A 5,945-nucleotide genomic window follows, 5' to 3' on the forward strand; every position below is an offset into this window, starting at 1 on the left:
TTATTGTGGGACTAGTAATAATTTTGAGGGCTTCGACAAACCCATCAGTTACCTTCTGAATCAGGGCATCCCCTCTACCAACGATCTCCCATAGTACATGGTACTTCCTCTTGATGTGCTTTGACTTCGAGTGGGCTCGAGGCTCCTTGGCCTAGGCAATTACTCCATTGGTGTCACACAACAATGGGATGGGTGATGTGTTGGATGGAACCACTCCTAATTCATGAACGAACTTCTTCATCCACACGACTTCCTTGGCAGCTTCACTTGCGGCAATATACTCAGTTTCATTTGTGGAGTCTGCCATCGACCCTTGTTTGCTGCTTTTCTAGCAAACAACACATGATCCTATCGTGAAAACGTACTCAGATGTAGACTTTCTATCATCTGGATCCGACTGGAAATCGGCATTAGTATACCCTAGAATTTGTAGTGAACTACCATCAAATACCAGACAAAACTCTTTTGTCCTTCGAAGGTATTTGAGTATGTTCTTCACAGTAGTCCATCGAATACTAGACAAAACTCATCTCAAGAGATTTAGTTTAGCTTAATCGTCATTTCTCATTTGATTATTCTCCTTGCTGGGATTCATTTTTCTACACATTTTTACCATAATTTGCGCTTTCTTTTTATTACTTTTCTCTTTTTTATTTTTTATTTTTTATTTTTTATTTTTCTAGTATACACTAAACAACTGAATTCCATTTTAAAATACTTTTGTAGTGGTGCAACTTGAGCTTCTTCTTTGAGACACATCCACATTTGATTCGGATGCTAAACTCCTTAGGGTGATCTAATTTTATCTCTCCATCTTCTTTTCTTTTTCTTCTCTTTCTTTTGTTCTTGTAACTTCCAAAGCAAAAAGGTAGTGCAAAAGTTCAAACGGAAAGGAAACTAAAATTTTCTTCTTTTATTACACACTTTTAGAGGCTATGAGATCGAAACAAGAGATACCACTAGTATTGATTCAGGATAAAACAATTGTATCCAACGGAACCCGCATTGCACCTTAGTAAGAGATAAAATAATTTCCCCTATCTTTGAAAGAGATAATCAAAACCAAAACAATTATAAAGGCATGTGCATCAAAGGTGCGAGGGAGACAATTATAGATTCGGTTTGGGAAAAAACCCAGGTTTTATGGAAAACTACCCCAATACTTGGTTAATGGGAGGATTTGTAATGAAAGAGATGCTTGATTGAAGAAGGTTCAAAACAAAATCCCTTTATCACCAACCAGTAGGTCTATCTTGTGTTGAATTACCAATTTCTAAAGTATTGAGGAAGACTTAGCGAGTGGGACGAAATGTGGTTTAGGATAAGGGGATCTAAAATGAAGGGTGAAAGGCTAAAAAACTTATTTACAATGAAGGGTAAAGGGTAAAAGGCTCAAAAACTTAGTGCAGGGCTATTATTTTTTCTTCATCATCATTTTTTGTTTATATTCTCTTATTCCTTTTACTTGTTCTTCTATTTTCTTCTTATTCTTCCTTTACATACTCTTCACATCTTCAAATATGAACCACATTACTTTATTGATCATAAAGGACTTCACATGTCAGAGAATCAACAAACAAATACTCAAACTAACTAATTCTAGAATGATTGGAGCATATATCTGCCCTAGTTTTTTCTTTTGCACCATTTCTTTCTTTTTAAGCCTTCTATAAATATTTATCTATCATTATCTCCCACTTTTCATCTTCCCTAGATTCTCTACTTTGATTTTCCTTGATTCCCATCTCCTCAAAGCTTTCCAATTTTTCCAATCCTCTTTGACCATTCCTCCATATTAGGTTGCTCCAGTTTTTTCTTCATTGCCCTTCTTTTCTTTACCCTTTTCTTTTTTTTTTTTGCCTTTTTATTTATTCTCTTCTTTTTTTGGACCTACAAAAGCTACATTGAGAATTTAACTAGTTCAGCAAGGAAAAGGTATTTATGCATGGCTCAACCAGCCTAACTAGCGGATTTTGAGAGATAGTAAGTCACTTGAGAATTAAGACGGACAGAGGTGGCCTATAGTCCTTTTCTTTATCAATTGGTGAAGCACTAGGTCATGATGATACTTTTGCTCTATACTGACTCTAGGAAATTAGTAGGATACATACTTAAATTGCCAAAACTGCCCCAGTTTAGAATATTTGGATGCTCCTAGAAAATGATTAAGATTTATGCTCAAGGCTATTTGAAATGTCCAATGAAGTGGGTAAGGGTGGGAATCAATGCTTTTTATTCATTGTAATATTCCTTTTTGTCGAGTATTTCCATATGCAAGTAATGATTGCCAACTAGCCTTTTATGAAGACATATCTTTATGATTCATTGCAAATCCACAATTATCTTAGGTTTCGATTATACAACTTTCTTAGAAAGGGGAATCTTCACTTCTTCTAAGGGTAATAGGGCCCAGTAGGATTTATTGTTCAGTCATGATTATGCATTTTAGGCCAAAGGACATAGTAGAAAAAATAATTGGAAAAACTAGTATTTTCTTGATAGAAGAGGTCGGACCCATGAGATGGGTTATTCTACATACTCCTTTAAAAGGGATCATGCTGAACGTAGTTCAGTGTGTGTCATTGAATGACACAAAAATAGGAAAGGGATAATGACGATGTACAATGATGAAAAGATGCTCTTGGTGAATGTGGAAGTAGGGTAGAGAGAATTGTCACCCTACTCCGAAAGCTATATTTAAACTGATGAAGGAGCCCCAATATCAGAGTGACATCTGAAATATCAGATAAAATATTTTTAGCTCTTGACAGAACATCTGAATTGATCACAGAGGTGTCCTCCTATGTAGGCTTTCAATAACACATTCTTTAGATTGTGCAAATGTCATGTCTTCAATTACCGGCAATAGCTCAAAATTGGAATTTGTGACTTTGGTTGTTTGATGTTGAATCAACATAAAAATTTTCACCATATAATGATTACCTCCTCTTAAAGTTGGTGGATAATTAATGGTATGCTTTGGTTGAGACTAAGAGGTCCAAATGGCTAATGATTTGGCTTTAGGAGGTCGGGCCACCAATTGAGTTCTAACAAGAGTAATAAAAATTCTAGGATCACAAAATGCCTTCCCTCTCTCAGGAAATTGATGGAAGTGTTGATTTTTTCCCTAGAACAGGCAGTGGGTTCTAGTTGACTTTTGTAAAATGCTACATTTGCACAAGGTCCTAGTAAGTAAGAATGTTGCCATCAATCAAATTTTGAATTGCAAACTTCAATTGCCACAAATGGTCGGTGGTGTGATCAGGTCATTGATGATAATCACAATGAGCATTCTCATCATAACTTCTAGGTTTAGGCTTCCGTGGAGGGTTTCATGTAAGCAATTGCCAAAATCTACTTTGAACTAAAGTACGGAGTAGTTAAGAATGAGGACATCGCAAAGGGGAAAGCTTTCTTCTTTATTTTTGAGGGCAAATGATATGTTTGTGTTTGTGCAGGTGAGGGATAATATGTTTACTTGGGGGGGGATAAGCTACAACTTTGAAACTTTTTGGATAATGGGCTTAGGGTATACAAGACTCAAAAGCATAAATAACTTGCACTTCAATCCCTTCATTATACTTTGGAGAGAACTTCCCAACTGATGATTAATTTCTATGGATCGTCACCAAGTTGATTCGACCTTGCCTAAGAGCCTTTTCAATTCTAACAACTCCTTTCACGACATCACTAAAATCCTTCAAAGGTTGTGCAATCAACAATGTATGATATGGATTTTTTTAATGCTATAATAAACAACCGCACCATCTCTTCCTTTGGCATTGGTTGTTGTAATTTAGCTGCCATTTCATGCCACCATTATGTACAATCCAAGAAACTTTCTCTTGAGTTTTATATCATAGACTTGAGATCTGCTTGATCAGGTGTTAACTCCATGTTGTAAGAAAACTAGTCTATAAATGCTTCTGCAATACCTTTCCAAGTCTTTTTCTTTTCATCCCCTAGATTTGCAAACCAAGTCCTAGCTTCCCTATACGACTCTTTTGAAACATCTGAATGGGTAACTTCTCATTTAATCCATATTAAAATATATCACCTCAAAAAGATTTTCAGATGGGTTTGTGGACATCCCTTCCCATCATATTTTTCAAGACCTGGAATCTTAAACTTAATAGGCAATTTTGCGTCAAGGTATAAGCACAACTCTCTGAAATATGTAACTCCTAGGTTTTGAGCTTCTTTTAGCCTCTTCAGCTCATCCTTCATTTACTCTAATTCAATCTTAAAGGAATCTTGGAGTGGCAACTACACAACAATCATATTCAAATTCTTTCCTCTCAAGGATGCAACAATGGGTTAAGGTATGGTTGAATTCTCAAAATTATGTGTGGGAAATGTCCTCGACTAATGAGCCTGTTTGATTCTCCTAGTAAAGACAAAGGAAGGTGACAGTATGTTGCTCCTTGCATAAGTGTAAGGTTTTGGAATGAGGAGGGTCCAAAGACATAGGATACAGGAGGGAAAGATGATTGGGTTTCCCTTGTGGGAACAGATTGAGTAGTTTGGAATTACTTGACTTCCAATTTGGCCAATTTAATAGACATCTCATTCAATCTTTCTTGGAGATGGAGATAGTCACTATAAGGAACATGAGTCGGCACTGTTGTCTCTGTGTTTAGTGAGACCTTCACTTGAGAAATGCAATCAGTCTTAGAAGGGACTTCAAACATGGTAAATAATATGGGTTGAACCACAATGTTTTCTAAATTCTGGATCTTCAAGAATAACCTCATTTCGAAAAAGACATCAATTAAATCATTGTATATTATTATCTCATATTCTACTTATTTTCTATGACCGACTTTCGGTACCTACCTTTTCTCTCGTTTTTCTTTTCTCTCATTTTTTTCTTTTGTATTTTTCTTTTTATTTCCTCTCTCTTCTCTCTTTTTTGTCCCTTTTTTCATCATTTTTACTATTTTTATTGCTTTTGGATTTTCTTTATTTATGAATTTTCACTATTTAATTATTAATTATCTCTTTTTTTTACTTTTTGGATTTTTAATTCTTGAATAACTTGATCTAATTTTTTATTTTCTATTTTTTTTACTTTTAGATTTATGATTTTTATTATTTTTATTATTTTTTACTTTTTTATATTTTTTATTTCTGATTGATTTTTTAATTAATTTTCATTAATTTTTTCATTTTTGATATAATTAATTTTACAAAAGAAATATAGTTAATCTTTCTCATTTAAATGATTTGATTTCCTTTTCCTTATTTTTCCTCTTTTTAATTATTATTTTTTCATTCATTATTTCTTATTTACCTTCGTTTTTCTCAAATTTTCTTTTTCTCTTTATTATATTTTCTATTTTTATTTTGTTTGAATTTTCATTATGACTTTCTTATTTTATTATTTATTATTTTTATGTTTCATATATTTGTATATATTATTATTTGTTAATTGTTATATCTTTTTGACTTTTTTGTTTACCTTTTATCTTTTTTTATCAATATTTTTTATTTTTGATTTATTTATACTTTTTTGGGAATTTTGCTTATTTCATCTTTTAATTTATGTTTTATTTTTTCTTTTTTTTTACTTTACATTACTTTTTCTTCTTTTCCTATTTTTATTTTTCTTTTCTAATTTTCTCTTTTTCATGTTTATTTCTATCTTTTTTAATTTCCATTTTATTATTTTGATTTTCACATATTTTATTTTTTATTTCCCATTATATATATATATATATATATATATATATATATATATATATATATATGCTTTTGTTTGGTTTTGTGTATTATTTCTTGACACTTTATTGTTTGGACTTTTAATTTTTTTTAATTTTTCTATTATTATTCTTTTTACCTTTTCATCTTTTGTTTTCTTTACATTTTTAGATTTCATTATATTTTTCTTTTTCTTTTTCTTCATTCCTATTCCTTTTTCTTTTTTTTTTCTTTTTCTTCTTGTA

The sequence above is a fragment of the Nelumbo lutea genome, chromosome 7 (genome assembly GCF_056320005.1).
Source record: "Nelumbo lutea isolate HS-2025 chromosome 7, American lotus-T2T, whole genome shotgun sequence".
Classification (NCBI taxonomy): Eukaryota; Viridiplantae; Streptophyta; class Magnoliopsida; order Proteales; family Nelumbonaceae; genus Nelumbo; species Nelumbo lutea.